The 22,023-nt window shown below is 42.7% G+C and overlaps 1 long non-coding RNA gene across 1 annotated transcript in view; it reads left to right on the top strand.

Annotated features, from left to right (window-relative positions):
- The first annotated feature begins 3,809 nt into the window (after positions 1–3,809).
- LOC306967439 overlaps positions 3,810–22,023 on the top strand; it is a 47,705-nt gene continuing 29,491 nt past the window's right edge. The window contains exons 1-3 of the long non-coding RNA XR_013793192.1: positions 3,810–4,197; positions 4,264–4,323; positions 4,476–4,577. This is a non-coding gene — a long non-coding RNA (uncharacterized lncRNA). The remainder of the gene's footprint in view (positions 4,198–4,263; positions 4,324–4,475; positions 4,578–22,023) is intronic.

Here is a 22,023-nt window from a genome sequence, read left to right on the forward strand (position 1 = left end):
AGCCCAAATATCATTAGCAGTTTTTCAAGTTTTAGCTCACTCACTTGATAAAACAGGCCTAGCCTTTCGCTCTCTCTGCCTGACCTGAAATCAGATATTTCTTTTGAATTCTTTGAACTAAGAATTGCGATATTCAGAATGATGATGAGAAGTTTAATGTTGTTTTTTCCCCCCACTACACAATATTAGATGTGTGTTTAGTGGTCTGAGACGAATCTTAATTAAACTGAACTAACTCAATGGCCTTTGTTGATGTGGTTCCTAAAATGTATCATGAAATATTTGACCTTTGTAGAAGTACCACCACATCTAACCAGGAATAACCTGTGTCTTAAACCTAGAGTAGATTTATTACATTAAACTGATGGGGCAAGTTGAACAAAGCAGAACTTGACACTAAGAATCTGTAATGTGTGAAAAAATACTCCTAACCTTTTATTTCTGTTTGTATATTAACCATGAAATAGGTGCGATATTTCATATTATGCATATTATGAAATGTGCACGGTATGGCTATGCTAGTTCCTCTGACCTGAAGTTGTGAGCACCAGTACTTCCTGTCTGTATTCTTTTCATACAGGTGATCATAAAGGATTGATAGTTTGTCTTGAAGCTTAAGGCTAACATGCTATGAAAAAAATAATAATAAAAGGCACTACTTTGTATAATGCATATAAATTGTATAATGCATGAAATTAACGTTAGCCTTTAGCTTCAAGACAAACTCACTGATCCTTATAAACATAGACGTCTCCACTGCGGAAATATTTACACTGTACAGCAACTGTGAACCTGCAGTAAGTGATCATCTATCAAGAACTCACTGTCCACCACAGAATCTCTAGGAAATACGATGATTAGAACGGGTCTAAGCTATTCTTAATGGAAATTACTATGAACAGGAAGTACTAGCGCCCACAACTTCAGCTCAGAGGAACTGTGCAACAAGCCTTCACCCTCCAGGCCTTCTCTAGCTCTTCTCTGAGTATTTCTCTAGTTTCTTTTTCCTGATTTAGAAATGGTTTGGTATTGCTATGTCGACCACAATGGCTTTCCTCTGCTCTTTGTCCACCACCACAATGTCCGGTTGGTTCACCATTACCATTCTTTCCGTCTGTATCTGGAAGTCCCACAGGATCTTGGCTCAGTCATTCTCCAACCATCTTTGGAGGTGTTTCCCACTTTGACCTTGGAGTTTCCAGCCCACACTCTGCACAGATGTTCCCGTACACTATGCCAGCCTCTTGGTCATGGCGCTCCTTGTAAGCTTTCCCTGCCAGCATCTTACCTTTATGTGCTGGATTGTATCAGGGGCTTCTTTGCACAGTCTACACCTGGGGTCTTGTCTGGTGTGATAGATCTGGGCCTCTATTGCTTTAGTCTGGTGCTCAAGGCCTGCTCCTGTGCAGCCATAATGAGCCTCTGTGCTGTCCTTTAGTCCAGTTGATAGGGCTAAAGACTGTGAAACCAACTTCCAGTCCTGTGGCAGGGCATTTGAAACAGAAGAGTGGGACATCATGCACATTGCAATGACTAGACTATCAGTAAAGGAAATACTGTAACTTAGTTTAGAGAGAAGGCATATGAAGAACCAGAGGATAGCGAGCAAAAGTGAGGCTGTTGGTTAGAGCTGTGTCTTGCTGACCTGACAATAGGCTATTTGAAGAGAAACATTTTGAGCCTAGTCTTTGACAGCACGGTGGTGCAGCGGTTAGCGCAGGTGCCTCACAGCTTGAAGGTCCGGGGGGACGGGGCCTTTCTGTGCGGAGTTTGCATGTTCTCCCCGTGACTGCGTAGGTTAGTGGTAAAACATGTCCAATAGGTTAATCCTCAAGCCAGGTGTTTCTGACTCCCAGCCTGGCTCCACATCATGGAGATGGGTCCCTGAGCGCCGGCCCACTGCTCCTACAGGTCACCCAGCGACATTGAGGATGGGTCAAATGCAGAAAACAAATTTCTCTACAGAGATTAATAATGTATAACTTAGAACTTAAATGTAGATACTGTGCTGGAAGTCGAGACTCGAGACGTCACCAGCCCCTGCATTTTAAGTGCTTTGTTTGGCTGATAAGCCTCTCTATCTGATCAGTCTGAACAGGTTTCACTGAAAAATTAGCTGTGTGTTGTCGGCATAGACTAGCAGTGTGTGGCTGTGGGACTCTAGGCCAATCCATAGCAGGATGTAAATATACTCTTAGCAGTGGTTCCCAAAATTTGTAGCATATTATCAATCAAAATATGTTTTATAATCTTGTTTGATGATGTGTGTGTGTGTGTTTATTTAGTTATTTGACCTCAATTCATAAATCTGTGCTAATTGTTATATTAAATACACTATCAGTATTTAATTTGTCATCTCTTGCAATCATCTTGCTGAATCTGTTGAGTAAGCTGTTAAGTTGTGTTTCTCCTACAGTGCATGTGCGCGAGGTTTGCTAAGTACCGCGTTACTCGGGTTTGAGCGGTTCAAATGTGGTACTGCAGTGGTATTCGCCTGTGTGTGTAATCGATGGCAGTAAACCAAGTAATACCAAACTAAGTCTGGTTATTGAGTCAACTTAAGCAAACCTTTTTAGTGATTTTTTCTTTTTTTTTTCTTTACAGAAGCAGCCCCTCATCTTCATCAGCCGATTTACACTGGTGAGCTGCATGTGCACTGTCCTGAACACTTGTTGAACACTTGGCCTCAGTTTAGACGACCACCTCCTAAAGACCAACCAATCCAAACACACTAAGCGACAAACTTTGCACTTCTGACTTGATGAATGAATCTCTTGGCTATATTTTGTAAAATCCTTGGACCAATCTTTTTTAGTACCACAGGCTTTCTACTGTGCTCTCCTGGAGGAAGTAACCATTTAGTTCAAACTTTAATGTGTTGACCTGCTGTGATGTGGCTCTCGTCTCAATGTGAAATGTCTGTTTTATGAGAAATTTTATTGAAAAATTGAAAAGGCAGAAATATTCTCCGTGCTGTGACCTGGTGCATCCGCTCTCACTCTGGGATGGAGTGACAGCTTGTCACTGTGGCCACACTACAATAAGGCTCAGACTTGCAGACTATTGTGGCACACAGAAAAAGCATCAAGGTCTTCCTCTCTCTCGTTCGTTCACTATTTTTTGTCCCTTTTCAAAGCAGAGAATCAATCAGCTGTACACACATACATACACACTTTTCTCAGTCTATTCAGCAGCAGTGATCATTTAGACTTGACATGTATTGTGAAAAACTGAGCTGCTCTGCCTCTTTCTTCTCCTCTTTCTTTCACTCCCTTTCTCTTTCAACTGTCTGTCATTAATGTCCAGGTCCTACAATATACGAACAGAGGAGAAGAAGAAAGCCAAGAGTGAGGGATGAATTGATGGATGGGAGGATAAGCACTCTGTGTCCTTTCTTTAAAGATTTGTTATTGTACAGTACTGTCTCCCAGTCATTTTTGGTTGGTGTTTCAGTCTGAAAGCCCGTCCACGTGCTCTTTTGTATGGGAAAGCAATAAGGCCCCATTGAATGAAGCTGAATGGACCTGCCATCCTTAGGGGCTGAGGCCTGAGGACTCCTATTCTTTAGCCCCCAATCTAATTGGAGCTGAAATGAAATGGAGGTTTCTTATGAAAATAGGCTTTGTTTGGCCGCAAGGCTGGTAATTCATAAACAATAAGCAGGGCCCTATTGTGTAGATAATAATATATTCATGCCGCTGGAGATGGGGAGAAGGCAAGGCGAAGGCTGAGGATATATAAGGCGGATAGGCAGCGACAGGGATGGAGAGTGGAGGCGCAAGGGGAAGGGGCTAATGGCAAATAGTGGGTCAGACAAAATTGGTAATGGTTGAGTACAGGCAGAGGACTTATTAGAGCAAGTGAAAGGACTTAAAGTGGGAAGGAGTGAGAGAGGTGAAAATGACGGGAATAGGAGAGATAGGCATGATAAGAAAGAGCCAAGGAGAGCTGCAGATTGGGAAATGGTTTGAGCACCTTGAGCCGTCTGCTGTGGCAGAAAAAGTGGTGAGGAGGCAAGTGAGCATGAGTGTCATCAAATGGAATAGGTTCACAGAGCAAAGATCTGTGGACTTTGTACTTGGTGAAGTGGATTGGTCAAGTGAAGAGAGCAGAGCAAAGCAGTCGGTGTGACGGGGAGGGACAGAGCGAGAGGCACATAGCTGCTGACAGGAGGCTTTCACCAGCGCCCGGAAACAGGTGAGCTTTAATGTCACTTTGATACATCCATCTTTCTGGGCTGTCTCTCACACTTAGGTTTTTCAGGAGTCTGCTGATCCTGATGCCCTTCAGATGTTTCAAGTAAAGGATCTAAAAGAGCTGGATGTAAGTGGTTTTGCTGGCTGACCAAAAAGACACGTTTTTTGTGTGATCTCTATCTTTTTGGACAGATGATGAGGACTTCACAAACTCAGGGGATGGTTGGGATTAGGAGCACTGCTTTGGATCTTTTCTAATTTGGCTGTTTTTAATGACAGTGAACACTTCATGACTACGACTGCGGAAGTTGAGTGGACAGAGCTGAAGAATGGGTTAAGGAGCTTTAAGTGTTGCTGTCTCATCATAAACTTTGTCTGATGGTGAGTAGCTTATATCTTTTATTCTATTAATTGATAATCTTGATGATTATCAATAAATGATTTTTACTTGTAAGTGATTTCATTACTTGAATTACATCAATTAAGACAGATTATAAAGACTGTGTGGCTGACATTCTGGATGACTGAAGGTCTTTACAGATATTCAAGCTTTATCCATTTTAACTGCAGTGGGTTATTTAGCAAGTTTATTTGGTTACATTTGATATTTAACCAAATGTGGTCAGTACAAGAAGTTGCTGGATGCTACATTATCCTTCGGGAAAAGCTCTATTAGCTGAAGGCTGTGTAACTTTTTTTTTTATGATTATGGTATAGTTTAAGAGGACATTAGTGTTAAGTCACAAAGGTTATAGGTGCTCATCATTTTCATGTTATAATATATAGGTATGTAACACTCTGTATATAGATTTATTCATATCAATCTGTGTTAATGAACCTATAAATGTGAACTAGCCAATTGCTATTTTCCATGTGTAGCTCCTGGCAGATCAAGAAATATCAAAAACAGATCATTCCCACAAGTCAACACATAAGACATGAGACAACACTGAAAGTACAGTCATCAGTTTTGTTTTAAATGCCTTGAATGTGGACCAGTCTCTAATATCAGCTGGGACGCTTATCTACCATTGAGTCTCTTAGGTGTTTCTTCTGACAGGCAGAGCGCAAACGTTGGCCACTAGATGTCAGTATATAATAATACATGGAGCAAATTTCCCCACACCATTCATTATTAAATTGAATATTGGCTTTGTATTAATAGGTTACACATAAGATTAGATTTGGATTTTGAAAAGCTATTGCTAATGCTTAACTATAATGCAAATAAATTAATGTTTTTGTTATTAGCATTATTATTATTACCATTATAAAAGTTACATAGAAGTAGGTTGATTATCTTACTTTAAATTATTGTTTCAATTAATTTTTGTTAATGTTTCCCTTAAATGTGTGCGAAGTACACTTCTCTTGAGAATAGTATGAAATAGTTTTACAACTACTATACTGTATCAGATCACAGATTGCTGGTTTACGTGTCCTGTTGCTGTTACTTGTCCACAAGGTGGCACTCACACATTATCAATGCTTATCAGCAGTGCCCTGGTTGTATTTCCCTGGAGAATCTTTAAACGGAGTGTTTATGTTTTTCACATGTTTCATATGTTTTATTCCACTCTGTAGGTTTCCTTCTGTCTGGTCTAATTATTATTTGTCGTCTGTCTTATTTAGTGCAGATGTACAAAGCTGAATGTCTTGCTGGAGCTCCTTGTTTGTTTTGTTTTGCATGCAGCAAAGTGCTTGCTGGCGATGCTGGTCAGTACAAGTGTCTGGCATTCTGAGCCCACAGCTAATCAGGCTGTGGGCAAACTGGGTGGCAGTGCCATGAATGGTTTTCTGGAGATTATCCCAAAATTATCCATGAATTATCCCCCGAATTACGCCATTCCAGTCAGGCCTTGTCCATTGGCGGGTCTGGGTAGAGCATTGCAGGGACGCGAGTGTGAGCCTGTAGTCAGGGGGAGATTTGGACGCAACCTTGGTTTCTGTGTCTTGAAGCATGTATTTTGTGTGTTTCAGTCTGCAGTCATTTGGCTGTATTGTTGCATCAGGGTAATGGAGCACGGTTAATCCAGATCAAAGCTATTTTCTACCGACTTTTAAGGAACACTGGTCTCATTAAGTGGGAGTAAATAATTCACTGGTTTGTAAATGTTGTCTTTGTTTAAATGGTTGATGGAAAAAATACAATATTTATTTAAAATTGCATGCATACACATCATATCAAAATATTTCTGATAAAATACGGGATTTAAAAACTAAACTAAATCTCCTTTTTGTTGATTGTGATTTTCAAGGGCTAATTTCATAATGCCAGTTGTTACTGTCTTTGAAATTGAGTTTGTGATGCCGCTGGTACATTGCTGTCATTAACGTCTAGGTAGACAGAGGGGACTAGTTTTGTCAGTGTGTGGCGGCTGGAGTCCTAGGGGGATGAATAGTGGCTGTGAACCTCTCTGCGATAAGTGTTTGGTAAACAGGTCAGTGGATTGTCCTCAGAGGCTCAATCTGAGCTATTTTCCCTGGTTCAGAACACAAATTATCCTTCGTTTTCATCCCAACAACAGACCACCAATGGCGCACACTGTTGAGTTTGTGTGCTCAGAATCTTGTATCTAGCACATTAAAATCACGTGTGGAAAAAAGACACATCTTTGCCTTTTAAACTTCATTCAGTTCGCCATTGCAGAGTGAAAAAGCATTTCCTCCCTGTATGAGCTTGCAAAGAAGAAAGAATAATTAGTAAAGCAGGTTTTGGCTGGTGAGGATTGGCACTATGTGAAAGAATAAATGGTGAGAGCCAGAGGGCCAAAACGAGGGAGAGGCTGAGGTGCTGAAAGGTTAAGTACATTTTATTTTTTAGATTCTCTACTTCCTGCAGGGCCCAGTTCCTTGACCCGCTGGTTAGAAGCGAGAGGTAAAAACAGGAGGCAGAGAGAAAAGGCTAAAGCTGCATGTGAGGTTGCAAGGTGAGAGGTGGAGGAGCTCAAATGGGAGGAGTATTTGCCTCTGGCTGATGCGAACAATTGGACACACACTCCGACCTGGAACAAAAATGGACATTCTCTCACACACACACCACACACTTAGGACGACAGTCCCAGCAGGCTATGAACTTCAGTGCAGTTGTTGCCATGGCGATACACTGAGTTGGTGACCCCCCGACTCCATTTTTCCTGCCGCTCGGCTATTGAAAGAGATGATTGACAAGTGTCCAAATGTCAGCCGACCCAGCCGGCCACACAGATAGGGGGGCAGCCATTTTCTGTTACTTTGAGTCACACTGGGGAAGGTGTGTTTGTCACTTGAATACTTGAGCTTATACATACATATGCATCACATGTAACACGGCTGATTTCTGTTCTATAAAGTTGTCTTAAATCAACAACAAGGAATTCCATTTGTAGCAACTGAAAAGAAATATGTTTGTGTGAGTAGATTAAGACAGATATCTTAGAGTAATTTGGGATTTCAAGGCTAAGGTATGTAAATTATATATTTTTGTAACCCTAACCCTAATAATCAATAAATTAGATTTTTGTAACAAAGCAAACAGCAACATGGATAATGGCAGAGGACATGCCCCTATGTAAAAATGTGTGTCTGTGCTTGTGGCTTTCTGTGCACACGGCTTCTCAGTGTGTCATTGTCCACAGACCTGGAGAGATGGTCTTATCTTGATCACCCACAGTAACACATTAACCTCCTCGCTGTTATCGCGCCGCTGGTCATTAGTGCCAAAACCCTTTACGTCCTATTGACAGGGCCAGGAACTCTGCGTCTCTGCGTTTGTGTGGACGATAGTGTGTGGGCGTTAAGTTATCACAGGTGACATGTGCTTTCACATCTGCTGAGCTGGCGATTTGTGCCGATAACGTTATTGGCATGTTTGTGTGAAAAGCGCAGTTTTATTTTTTAGAGTATGATATTAACCAGTCAGTAACACCTTCCCATTGTTGTAAAATATGCTGTTAACACACGTTTATTTGTGTTATTTACTGAACAGAACTAATTGAAAGGAAACATCTATACACAAATGACATTTTCCTTTCAGAAAAAACTCTTTCCCGCAAAGTAATAATTCAAAAGGTAATCATCGCTTTTGCTATGAGGCCATTTAGGAAGTATTGAGAGAAAATAAAGTGTTGCTCCTTGTCTGTTGTGCTGAAGCTTTTCCTAGTGAATGAATTATACCACTTGCTGTTGATGGAGCATTACACTCAAGCTGTCAAAGACAAAGAGCAGCCTGTAAAACAAATTAAATCAACTTACTGATATGATGTTCTGACAAACAGTACTCAATCACTTCTGCGAGCAAAATTGACACCTGCAAACTTATTTAATGAATGCAGCACATTCAACAGAATACTAATCCATGTTCTCTGTTATCTCCCATTATTTAGTTAAATCCACAATCCTCCAGTCTGTGTTCTTTTAATTCAGAACAAACAAAATCATAAATCTGATAATAAATGCTTCAGATAACAGCAATTTAGTCTGACTGCATCCCCCATGTCTCCTCCCGTTTGAAGGGCAGCCAATCGAACAGGTTAAAAGAATAATTGCAACTCTATTTAGCCCAAACAGCCTCTCCTGTGCACATAATTGCGTTGACACATTCATACCTCCATACATAGACACACTCAGACAGAGGGACCGGCCCAGTAGTAACAGCAGTGCGTTTAAGTATGAGCCCTGCTCTTGTGCTCCTCTTCAGCACCGAGCACCGTTAACCACGAGAGGATACACCCCGCGTTGACCGCGCTCCACTCGCCTTGTGGGTGTGCAGTGTGTACAGTTTGAGAGGGAGAGATTGAGAGATGTGAAAATATTATGACAAAGCCCTCCTCCAAGGTTATGCTTTCTATTGCATAGGATTACTATTATTTATCCGAGTATATAATCAACAAGCAGAAAAGAAGCATCGTAGCAATTTAACTGAAGAAGATTTGCACATAACACAGCATATATATATATTTTACTCCTATGACCTATGCAGTACACTGTATATATCTGATAGTAAAAAGTATGGATTCAGAAGCAGAAGGCATTGTATTTAGTGCCACCCCATAATTGCTTTTTGTTAAGAGCTTTTTAATTGCACGCGGCAGCCCAGGTGTAAAGGGGCCACAGTGAAACATCATTAATTCCTCTGTGTGTTCAAGTCCATTCAAGTGCTCACAAGACTGACTGGCAGGTAAAGCAGTGCCCCTTCCCGGACCTTGGTGGCGCTGATGCTGCATTGTGATTAATAACCACTGGAGTTTTAAAGTCGATCCACTCACAATCCGGCATTACATTAGGAGACATTATCTAAATACTCAACAAAGTGAAATTGAATTTAGGGCTCTTTCTCCAGCCCCCGCCCCTGCCGCCGGGTGAACTGGCTCTAGGATCCCATTCTCTCCTTATTGTTGAAGCGAGTCGGCCGGGATCCTGTGCCCCTCATCCATTCTCAAATTGAATCAGGCTCAATTTGACCTTTTATGCAGCAGAATCTGCCGCATACTCCAGGCTACAGATGTACAGTATGTGCATGGAAGTGCAATTGACACGTGTGCGCCCATAGTACGTGCCCCCGTGTCAGCCCGTATTGCTTGTTGTGAAGAGGGAAACAGAATCTCCCCATTTGCGGCAGAATAGACCAATTAGTGTTTAGCAACAGAGCAGGAACTCATGTGAATGTGTCATTGATTAGCAGGATTTGGCTAATCATCACATCTCATAAAGTGAGCTGCTAATGTCAGCTGGATCCCACACACATGTTTTCCGCACTTGTCTTTTGGCCCATCTGTCGCCGTCTGTCTCCTATCCCTTCCTTCCCCTGTCTTTCTTCGCCCCTTCCTTCCTCTCAACAGCTTTCTCCTCTAAAGTACAGGGTTTACAGTAGAAGCAGATTAGAAGATGCTAACTTGCCTTCATACTCCAGGAAAGGAAACATACAAGTTTGTGCCTCATATATTTCTATTCGACAGCATTTATTTTCGTCCTAAGCTAAAGTTAGTCACTGGCAACTTTTTTTGCATGCTGCATTGTCATGTGGCTCGAAGTAATCAATCTAAAATGCAATGTATGGCTCTTTTTCAAAACAAGTACATCAATTTAATACATTTTGCCATATTGTGCATTGCCGTCATTAGATCCCAACTCTGTATGATGATTTCAGCCATTGTGTGTCCTTGAGCAAGACACTTTACATGCCTTTCCTCTGGAGTTCGTACATGCTGTTGAATGAATGACTGGGTGTGTGTGAGTGTGAATGCAGGGTAACGGACGCAAGTCATCCGGCATCATGGGTACAGAGTGCGAATGTGATCATGCATTCATTAAAAAACAATAAGCTAAAAGTACAGTATAAAATGAAAATGATGAATAGTAAATAAGATACTCATCTGATCAGCAGCAAATAAATGTAAAATGAACCAGTGCAAACGGCTGCATTGGATTACTTGTTGTTTGTCTGAACCACAGAATCACTCATTTCTATTTAGCGACATACTCCTGGAGAGACTCTTGAGTTTAAGGCTGCCCAATTGTCGCAAGTGAGAACAATTTAATAGTTGAATTAGCAAACGGCAAAGACTGCTGGTACTATGGTGTCCTTTGTAAGCAACCAAAAGTCTCTCTTTATCATGTGTACTGCCCAAAGTTAACAGCTCATATGTCAATCTCATCGCAGTTGTTGGTGCTTGTGAAGTTATTTGAAATATACACTGAGAATTAGAGGTTATTTTCAAAAAATGGCAAATATAATACTTTTTGCAGTCTTTTTCCCCAAAAATCCTGCTGCCCCAGTCAGTCACAGTATGGTGACTGATTATGACAGCAGTCTAAATTGAATCCTCTCTATTCAGTTGGTATTATATCAGTTATTATTGAATATTTAGCACCTGTTGAATTAAGAATTTGGACATCATTTGCATTTCATCGTCCCCATAATCTCCCACGCGCAATTTGTCTTGACGCAACTGTGAGAAAGTAAAATCAACATTGCTTCTACTGTAAATAAAGTGTTTGGTCTGTGCTGTAGGTTTTATGCTGATATTAATTAGCATGTGTTTGACTCAGTGCTGTGGCCAGCTGGGCGTATGAAAGGGGACGTGCGGCGTGTGCATGAGGTTACAGGAGGGAAGCTCGCGGCGTTTGATTTGTTGTGTTGCTAATGTGACACTGATTATACAGGTCAGGGTAAAACAAAGCAGTGGAGGCGCTGCTATGCTAATCCACACAGCCTGATAGCACCAAGATTGTACACCAAACCACCTGCACATACATGTACTGTACCGTGCTGTAGCCTTTAGCGGACACACACATGAAACACTGATGACACGCACAGGCACAGGTCATGGAAAAAAAAAAAAATATCAATGATTTCAACAAACAGCTTTTTTGGTGGTTTGGGAAAAGTAGTCTGTTGCCATGGAGAGAAGAGGTTAGTGTATTTGACCTATGTTATCATGCTAGCTTTGGTCCCGCAGCTGTAATTTCAAATGAGAGAAGGAAAAAAAAAAAGGTGTTTCTTCGTGAATTGATTTATCCCTATGTTTATGAGTAGATAAGTGCAGTGATGCTTAGATGGAGGGTTATTTTCATGGGGTGACTCTTTTGTGCGTATTGTGCTATCTAGGCCACTGTTGATGTAGGGAGTACTGTAGCTCTTTTTCGCACAGCGGGGCCCCTCTTTTTCTGTTTGTGTATATGGGCTTCAGTATGTGCGCCTGCTATTTATTTGTGCGCTCCAGTGTCCTGCACGGCTCTGGCAAAGGCATGGCAGACATTGTGTTTGTGAAAAAGCAGAGCGTGATCAGACTGCGTAGGTACAGTCACAAAATCAATCACAAAAGGATGGAAAAAGCACAAGTGACTAAATAACATTTAGTGCGTTCTTCCATAACCCCGTCTTCTTGTCTCGTATTGTGTCCTTGGCTCAGTTCTTTCTACTTTGTGGCACATGCATATAACTGTTGCAAGTTTATCTCTAAATTATCATTGTGCACTTATAAATTCTGGATAATACATAACTTTGGATTAATGTCACATGCAGCTATAAACTATAAAGACCAGGTTGAAAACAAGAAGTAACTTTCTGCTGTTTTACTTACTTATTTTGCACATAATGAGGGTTATTCTTGTGACCATCAGTATATTTTTATTAATTTATCTGCTGCAGATGATATGTTGTATGTTGAGGTGCAACATATGGACAATGACAAGAGGCAAATTGGTTGCTAAGCATTAGGGACTGTCTGGGTTTTGGGATAATTTGCCGAGGCGGGTGACAGTGTTGGTCGCCGTGGGCGGGCCCCTGTCAATCGTCTTTGACAGGTTGTCATGTCGACCCACAGCCACAGCAGAGCAGCCGCAGATGCAGGGGCACATGGGGTCAGCGTCTGGCCCCTTCAGTTGCACAGGGCTCTGAGGAGGTCAGTGCAGGGGTGATCCAATTCCCTGTGTTTGGGTGTTAGGAGATTGTGTGCTCACCTCTGCTTGCCTGCTCCGCATACAGGTCAGCAAAATAAGATGAGACACACAATAGTGGCACAGGGTCACACCAACAGGACAGAGTCACCGAGTATACCTGTTTGAATAATCTGTTGTCAAAAACGATTGTCATGCCACTAATGCTGCCTTTAGTGGCCTGGACAGGGAAAGCATTTTAGTTCAATTGACCGTAGAGGCCCCTGGGGACATTATAAGGTGACGTTAGAGACATGCCCTTCCTTTTCCTTTACAGAACACGTCCCTCTTATCGAGGTTAAATTGTACATCTTTTATGAAGTTTTCTTTGAACTTTGTTCCTATGGGACACTTGTCACCTTGATCTTAGGCTGAGGACATGTATACAACATTATTGCAATATTCCCATGTGTTACACCCGTGTTCTGTCATCAAACACAAATCAATAATTACATTCAATGCTCCGCCTTTCATTATGTCTACAAATCCTAGAGGTCATATTTTGTGGGACATGACGATTCTGCTACAGGACCGGCAAGTCTCTCTTGTCCTTGAATCGCTAGTGTAGATGTAAAGTAACCATAAGACATCAATGTAAGCCATGTAACCTGCCAGTTGTAAAGAGTGCAAGGAGACAATGCAGTTGTGTGTGCATTGGTGTGTTTTTGGGAGAATCAGTGGGAGCTCTGAGCTACCATCTGGTGGTGAAGGCCGCGGAGATGCTGCAGTCGACATGTCAGTGGCAGCTGTCTGAATGTGCATGTCTGTTCTCTTCCATGAACTCCTACTGAACATTCTCCCATCTGTGGACGTCTACCACTCCTATAGGGTCACTGTCTCTATAGTGCTGTTAGCTTTGCAATGCACTGTAGACCACACAATTCAGAAAGTCTTTTGTTCCATCTTTGATACAACAACTACTGTACTCAATCCATTTTGTTGTTTGGTTAAGTTTTAAGTTTTGATTTCCCATTTCACCAGCAATGCCTATATGGTGGACATTGTTAGTGATACAGGGCTAGGGCACATGCTTACTTTGTATGCTTCTTCTTTTGATCCATCCCACTTGGGCAGTAAGAAAGCCCGCAAAGTCTCATAGTCTAATCATGGCATAACTTGACAGGTTATTATCCCTCCATCTGACCTACATAAGTTGTTGTAAAATTGTATATTGACAAATAAAGCTTTACTTTTACTTTGTCGTGCCATTTTTATACAAAATGTTAAAAGGATGGCAAACATTTTAAGCTTTTGTGCCTCTTCTCCTTGAATATCCACTTCTGCCCACTGCCCCTTCCTCCGACCTATACCTCCTCCCAGTTGGAGAGGTCAGTGGACTGGACTGACTGACAGCTCTGTTTTTTCTGCACAAATGCCTGTTTTCCACTGTCACTGCACGCACGTCACGGTGCACGTCTACTTTTGTTGGGCTGCATTTCAACTTTGTGCCAGTGTGTCAAACCAGAGCCAATCAGGGCTCATTTTGGAACCATTTTCGAGACGTATTTTTTACGTATTGAAAATTGGTAAAAAGTAATGTTTTTGGGTAAATATCTGTTGTGGTGGTGAGTGTATACGCTCGTACCGTGAAACATAAACAGTACAGAGTTGGGTCAAGCTGCATCCTGAACTGTTTAGCACTGAATTGTCCAATGGAAAATACCTATATGTGATTTTTTAATCAACTAGTCTCCAAGAGCTCTCCCCGGCTACAGAGCACTACAGTAGAAACGCCTAAACAACTCACACCAGTATGACCACCCTGATCCTCACCACACACCCCTCGTCAGAGAACTTTTATCACTGTAACCTCAGGATGTGTACAGCTCTAACGCAAAGTAGAATTTATTCAGATCACTACAGTTATGAAAAAAGACACATGGCTAGTGCTGTGTTCTGCTCCGCTCCTCCTTCCAAAGCCTGAGAATGTCCTCAGACCATGGGCTACATGTCAACCTGATTCTCAGGTTCTATTTGTTGTTGACTATTTTGTGTCTTTTTGTCAAATGCTAATAGTGGCCTTGCATGTCACATATCTGAACCCTGTGTACACAGTAGATCACTCTTGGAGATATGGTTAACTCGCACACCACACATCAGTGCTTTAACTCCCATTTCATTGATGCATCTCTGACTCAAGTCAAGGTCCTAGGCCCATAAAGACTTATAGAAGCAGTGCTTTAAGTGTAGGAGTTGAATATACCAAAGGCAGGGGTACTTGTGAGATGTATTTGTCTGTCCTATTGTTAAACGACCTTCAAGGATAAAGCCTGCCACTACCAATATTAACAACGTGACCAGCAGAGCAAAGACTGAAGATCAGGCCTGGTACAGTAGATCAGCTCCCTGTTCTTTGTTTTGTTTTAGAAACAAATAAAAATACACTTTGTTTCTTTCCAAAAATCTTTCTGCTGAAGGTTTACAACTTGCTCACATCTGGACTTCACACCTAAACTTATAAGATTTCCAGTAATGGGCCTGTGCCTGTCATTACAAGTATAGTAACGTCTTCAGCATCTTATTTGTGAACGTGCCTCTCAGCTGTCTGCTATCTGCAGTCTCTGCTCTCTTTCCGCTCCCGCTCTGCAGAAGCAGCTGGGAGAAGCAGAGATAACTCTTAACTTTGTTTTGACACTTTTGATTAAGGACCATTGAAGGAACACCTGTATGGCGGGAGGGAACAATGCGCCGGGCCCGTAGAGAGATTGATTTTGTGCATTAGAGAAGCAGCCTTTGTCTAAAGCCACGAGGCCCTTTGTTATGCTAACCAGCCGTGGAAGATTTCCAATTCAATTTCACCTGAACGCTGGTCAGCCGCACGCTCCATTGTATGGCGTCCCTCGGGCCCGCGCCCCCCCACCACCGCGGCCACCACTGCCTCTCCCCTGTCGTCTCTCAAACTGCAATTTAGCCACTGAGGAGGGTGCGTGTGTGTGTGTGAGGGACCACGAGCTGAGATTGACAGGCGCTGGGATACTCTTGCCACAATATTCGCTCCATCCTGCCCTTGTGTGTGCAGTGGGCCGCAGAGAGGATCACAGTGAAATGAGATGATATTAATTATCCTAATCCTGATAGCTCTCTCTGGAGCTGCGCTTTCTCTCGACTGTCTCAGGAGAGGGCTTGGATGGTCAGACAGAGAATGTCAGAGAAATGAAATGAAAGCCTCAAATTCAGTTGAGAATACTTCAACAAAAACGCTTCTTTGTGAATAAGGTGGATCTGCCTTTGCCTTTATTCTCCCTGATTTCATGGCCACTTAATTGTCATTCCTCTTTGACAATCATTTCATAATTGAGAGTCACAACATGTCTTAATTTTTAAGTCAAATGAAAATAGTACAATGAGATGAATAACACACATACCGTTTATTTTCGAATTGCCAATCGTATTATCTCATTTCTAGAACTGTCATTGACTCGGCTTGTAGCGTATGAGCGTGGTTTCAGAATCATTTCAATATTTCCAAATTATTTTTCATATATCATTCATACATATAATTTTTCTGATGAAACCAAAAGACGAGCCTCTTTAATTGAATATCTCTCCAAAAGCTCATGATGATAATTAAACTAGTGGGAAACACAGCCACCATGAATAGGCCCATATTACATAGAGATTTTGTATTAAGATCTAGTCTTTACAATGATGAAATAACACAATGCGCAGCTGCAACCGTTTGCATCAAAAATTTCTTCGCACACTCATTTCACTTGATGATTGTATTTAATAGTGTTCCACTCCGCTGGCTTATACTTGATAACATGATTCTCAGACCTCGCAGAAACAGTGAATATTTTCTTCTTGGTTTCCTTAAAATGTAATCGTCAAAGTTTGTAAGTAATCAGCAACGTTTTTAGTTTAGCAGTTGCTTTAGGAGTTCAAAACAGGAGTGTGGTCTCTTTCTATTTTTCCAGGATGAAGTTTTGGATGTATTGTTCAGACTGCTCTTCATATCCCTATTGTGCCGCTTGAAGGAAGGAGGTCAGTGTGTCAAGGGGATACAGCTGTCTGAAATATGTAGAACGGATTGAATTTTATTGCCTAAATGTGGTTGAATAGATAGCTTTACCCTCTACGTCCCTGTAAGCAAATTTAAATGTTTAATACATTTCACCTCAACAGGTTAATGCTGAATCGTAGCGTGTGCACAGTATTAAAGTAGTAGACAGATTAGGATGTGCTCACATGCTTTTGCAAGGCAACCTGTTGTAAGAAAAGTGTTCAATGTTGATTGATGGAGAGCATGCGATGAATGGTAGTTTCTTTTTACAGTTATTTTTGTCCATGTTGGACTAAGTGGAAAAGCTGCAAGTTGTGTGAAAACAGTTGTAAACAATGGTGCCAACCTTTCTGCTTTCATTCTAAATCTAATATCTAATAATAAGCAAACACATGCATATCAACATGATTTTTCACGACTTTTTTCTGTTAAGGGCACATTTTGAGGACTGTTCACCATCTAAAATGTAGAATAATTTGTTTTACAATCCTAATTGTTCTGTAAAAGGTTCCCAAATCTTATGACTTTGGATTCTACTACATTGTTGCCCCAGAATGCCATCTGTAACTGACTAACCCTTATTTTATTTATTGAAGGACTGAATTTGATCTGTAAATGTGTAATTCATTGTCTGAAACATTTTTAAAAACACTGCTAGCTCTTTCAAATTGTCTGCGACACCTACACTTACAGTACGTCTGCTAATGTGCTTGTGCTCAGTTTGAATTTCCCCTCATTAAAATGAATTGATTTGTCTGTGATTTATCTGTGTTTGCATGGTTGTTTTAGCTCCTGATAAGTCTTTGTTTAGTAATGGAGCACATCAACACAGATGTGTGAGCAGAAAAGGCTTAATCCTGGCCTCAAGTACAGCTACTGTATATTTGGAGCTTGCTTGATTGTTATTATTGAATTTGAGTGACGATCATGCTCGTTTGATCATGAATCAATGCCGCGCTCTTCGTACTGGTGCGCTTGAGGGAAGGCAAAGTGTACAAATTGTTTCATGGGGCATTTGGCTCTTTTTTTTTTTTCCCCCACATGCTCTTGTCTTCTATCTTGAGCTCGCCCTGTAGCCTGATGAGACCCCTGTGGGTGCCTGCCTCACCCCCGCCTATAAGCCAGCCCATCTAAAGTGAGGAGAATAGCTGTTTACCCCTAGTGCTTGAGGTATCAGTGCCAGGAGAGAGTGGCACATCTCTCCACTCCCACCCCCTTCCATTCCTTCAATAGGCTTCAGAAGTGTGAAGTATATTTTTGTTCTGCTGTTTTTATACCAATTTTAATTCCACAGCTGCATATCTGAGAAGCAGGATTTCCTTGGTTGGCTTCCCAGATTTTTCTTTCTCTCCTCATGCGCTATTTCCCTCCCCTATATCCTCCCTGTCCCTCACCCACCCCTACAATCCCTAACCTCTCAGTGCATCTCTCCGATATTGCACCCCCCCCCCCCCCCCCACAAACACCCGCCGTCCCACCTCCCACCCCCTTCCGTTGCCTGGGGGCTGATTATTTTAGTGGAAATACCTCCATGGTGTGCCGCTGCCAGATCCTGCCAGCCCAAGCCGATGCCACTGCACCCCTCTCCCCGCCGCCCCCATGCCCACATCCCTCCACTTAGAATAACCAATCTGATGATGTGACAGTTTCTTTCTCCCCATAGAAAATCTGCCGCTAACCCTTTTTCCTCTGCTTCTCGCATTTTGGAATCCAACGTTGTTTGACATGTTATGGAAGGGTTTCAGCGTCCCACCTCCGCAATCCTTATTCTATCCCAGGGAAGCGCTTGGCATGGGAATCTAATACTTGGCATGGAGACCAAGAAGAGGGAGGTGGTGACGGAGGGAGATGTGGCGAGGGTATTTTAAAAAGAAAGTCATTTTAAACACATTAAAGACTTCTTCTGTACTTTTTGTTACACGGATATCATGTTTATTTCCAACGAGAAATCTGGTGGAAACTTATGCCTTGACTTACTTTTGGCAGCTTCGATTTCAGTGCCGTATGTTTGCTCAGAGTGCACATGCATCCTTATTTTTGTCATGTTACTATGCCAATAGTGCTTAGTCCTCAAGACGGTGGTCAGCGGTTGCTATGACGCTGGCAGGAGAAGACATCAGGTCCACTTACAAAGCTTTGATGAGAGCGACATGAAAGCCTTTTTTTCTTCCAAACATTGAGACTAGTAACAGGAAGAGTTGTGGCTGTCCGCTCGCCGCCTGTGGTGAAGTCGCTCCCAGTGTGCAGACATCCACTATATTTCTTGTATTATTTCCTAATACAATTTATCTTTAAAATTCACTTTGCCAATCACAGTGATGGCGGTCTAAAAACAAATTTTCCATCATCATCTGTCATCAGCGTCATTGTCATGCAATCATATAGTAGGAATTTGCCAATTACGGCTCTCTCATGTTGGTTTTGGCTGTTTTGGGCACAGTCTGGAAGAGGTTAATCAGAGCTCCCTTGTTGCATTGTCTCAGCTAATACATTGCCCAAAAGTGCCCTCTCCTTCCCTCTCTCTCCCTCTTCTTTGCTGGCTGTCTGTTTTTTCACACAGCTTTAGCCTTGGTGGGATCTGGCCGCCTACAGATAACTGCAGCCTTTGTGTAGCCTATTCGAAGCAGACAGATACTGTACTATTCAGAGGTTTAGGTTATTTATTTGTCCATTCTGATCATTTACATGCATTTCCATCACACGTCCCTGAGATATCTTTATTCAGTCACAAATCTGCACAGTTCTATGCATTTGATGCAAATACAAATGATCATAAACAACATAAGCTGTGTTTATAAAAAATGGAAGCTTAATCTCGGCCAAATCAACAGCTCGGTCCATGTCCATTTTGCAGAATCTGATGCAAATAGGATGCATATGTATGGCACGGCAAGCCATATTAACATGTATGGCGGAGGAGATTGGCGCAGATAGCCCGGTCCACGCTGACTTGTTTATCAATGTGCAGCTCCTCGGCATGCATAACAACCAGCGGCCCCCGGTGTGAGTCTGAGCAGCCAGCGCTGTCATTGTTTAACGCCTCCTCTGATTAGTTTACTCTCGCCTGATTAGAAATTAATTAAAATGATGACACAGATCCCAGCAGAGGAGAGGGAGGAGGAGGCAGAGGAAAGGAGAGCAGTCTGTTCAGAAGGGGGTACAAGGTGAAAAGAGCGTTAGACGTTTGTTGCTGGTGTCCATTGGGGAAGGGGTGATGTTAAGTCTGGGGGCTTTTAGCAGGAGAGCAGTGCAGAAGGGAGGGACTTGGTGTGGAGTGCGTGGCAGGCGTTTGGGTAAGTGTTTTGGGCCATGGGGGGGGGGGGGGGGGGGGGGGGCAGTGAGAGGGGAGTGCTGCTCTGGCAGGGGACAAACACAGCTTAATGAGTGACTCTTGTCGCAATCAGAACATCATTTCCTCATGCATTCTAATGAGCTGGATGTTGCAGAGGATATGGCTTTAATTTATTCAATATATTTTGTGTATTCACCCTGTTTATTTAATAACAGGGACCGTGCGCATTAATCAACATCTCAGCCATCACACACTGCAAATATTCTCTCCTCTGGCTGGGTCGTGTCACAGCTCCTCAGGACAACATGGCTTCAACATTGTGCTGCTGCTATCTGCTCCTTGGTTATTGCATCTGCAGACGTGGCGAGAGTTCCCGTGCAAATCAGAACAAAAGCTTGAGTATTACATGGAGGTGTGATAAGATCAGCGATGAGCAAATATCACTGTTGTAAACATTTGAGTGTGCGGCTCAGGCTTACATGTCACTCATGGATGAGCTTGTAATTCCCTGCCTGCACTAATAATGCCCCCTCCCAGGCCCCCCCCCCCCCCAGAGTCCCGCCTCTGTTATCCTACCCAGACTGCTTGTGTTCCCGTCTCCCACCCTCTGCCATTGTCTGAGTAAGGCCCAGTACTAGCCACACTTGTAATCCACTGCTAGATAATCCACCATAACATCCGACTAGATTCGGAAGTTAGTGTCTATTAGCCTTCGTCCTAACCCTTTGGCCTATCCTTGATCTGGGGTCTTGTCCCTTATCCGTGTGATCATCAATGGCTCGAGGGTAAAGGATATTGCCCGAGTGGCCTGTTTGAATGTGTGCGGTACTAGGGGTAGCGTTTTCCCATAGCAATGAGGGCCTGTGGTTCTCCCGGTAACCTAATTGGCATGTGTTTCCTGGCAGGTTGTATTGTGGCCTCTTCTAATCACTGTCCTCAGCCTTAACAAGAGAGACCTACAGTACCGCTGCTGCACTGAAGGAGCATGTCTTTTGTTGTTTTATTTCTTTCCTGCTCTTGTCTGTCCTCGTCCCCCCTCGGTCTAACTGGGGGGACTTGGTCCAGACGGCTGATTAGTCTGGACTTAGAATTGTATGTGGATATGAATATATGTAAGAAATAGGCTGCAGATTTTCTGATTTTAAAGCAAGAGTTTGACAGAAGCAGACTCCTGCCCAACTGAGCATGTAAACCCTAATTGGGAAATGCTTTAAATAATTTCTCATTAGTTCAAGTGTGGCAATAATTGGCTGGGTAATCTGAGGATTAATTAGCAGGCCTGTGTGCGCATGAGTGTGTGCGCTTGCTTATGTGTCCATAGTAGCAGTGGGTTAGGACCGGCCGGACTGAATAGACCCCAGGTTCTACAGCTCGCTAATGGAATCCTGCCCACTCAAGGAGGTCTGGGGAGGAGGGAGCCCAAGACAGAAGCAGCTTTGTTGGCCAAGTTGTCCTGTGGGTGGCCCCCCTGCCCGCAGACCTCATTTGTATCGCGGTGGGCATCCTCCCCCACTTTCCTGACCCGCTCCTTATTTAACAGCTAACCTTGCCTCTACCTCTCCATCACCTCACCCAGCCGCCCCAGCTTGGCCCCCCCACCCCCACATCATCCCCTCTCGTCATGCATGCCGCTCTCATCTTCTTTCTTAGGCTAAATACACATTTTATTTTATTTAACCCAATATGCTCCCAAGCCTGAACACCGCTCCCCCTGTCCCCCATTTCTTCCTCCAAGTATTCTTCTAGGCCTTTCTCCTCTTGAGCCACCCTCTTCTGCTCCTCATCACATCCTCCTGTGGAGGAGAGGGCGAGCTAGTGCTGGCCTCTTCAGCTGTGTACTTCCACCTGGTCTTGCTTCTAATTACTGAACCCTTTCTTCTAGAAATGGGAGGAAAAAAGAAAGTAAATGAATAGCATGGAGAGTACACCCACTTGTTGCTGTGAGCATTTTATACAACACTCTGAACTGTGCTTATTGAGTGATGAGAATGCAGGCTTTTACAGATTCATTGGATTAGGTCTTTTGATAAAAAGCTTTAACCTTTAATATTTTAAGCACAACATTATGAAAGATCTCATCCTTCTAAATTTATCCTTGCTTGTTTCTAATGAGA

This window comes from Gobius niger, assembly GCF_951799975.1.
Source record: "Gobius niger genome assembly, chromosome: 9".
Taxonomy (NCBI): Eukaryota; Metazoa; Chordata; class Actinopteri; order Gobiiformes; family Gobiidae; genus Gobius; species Gobius niger.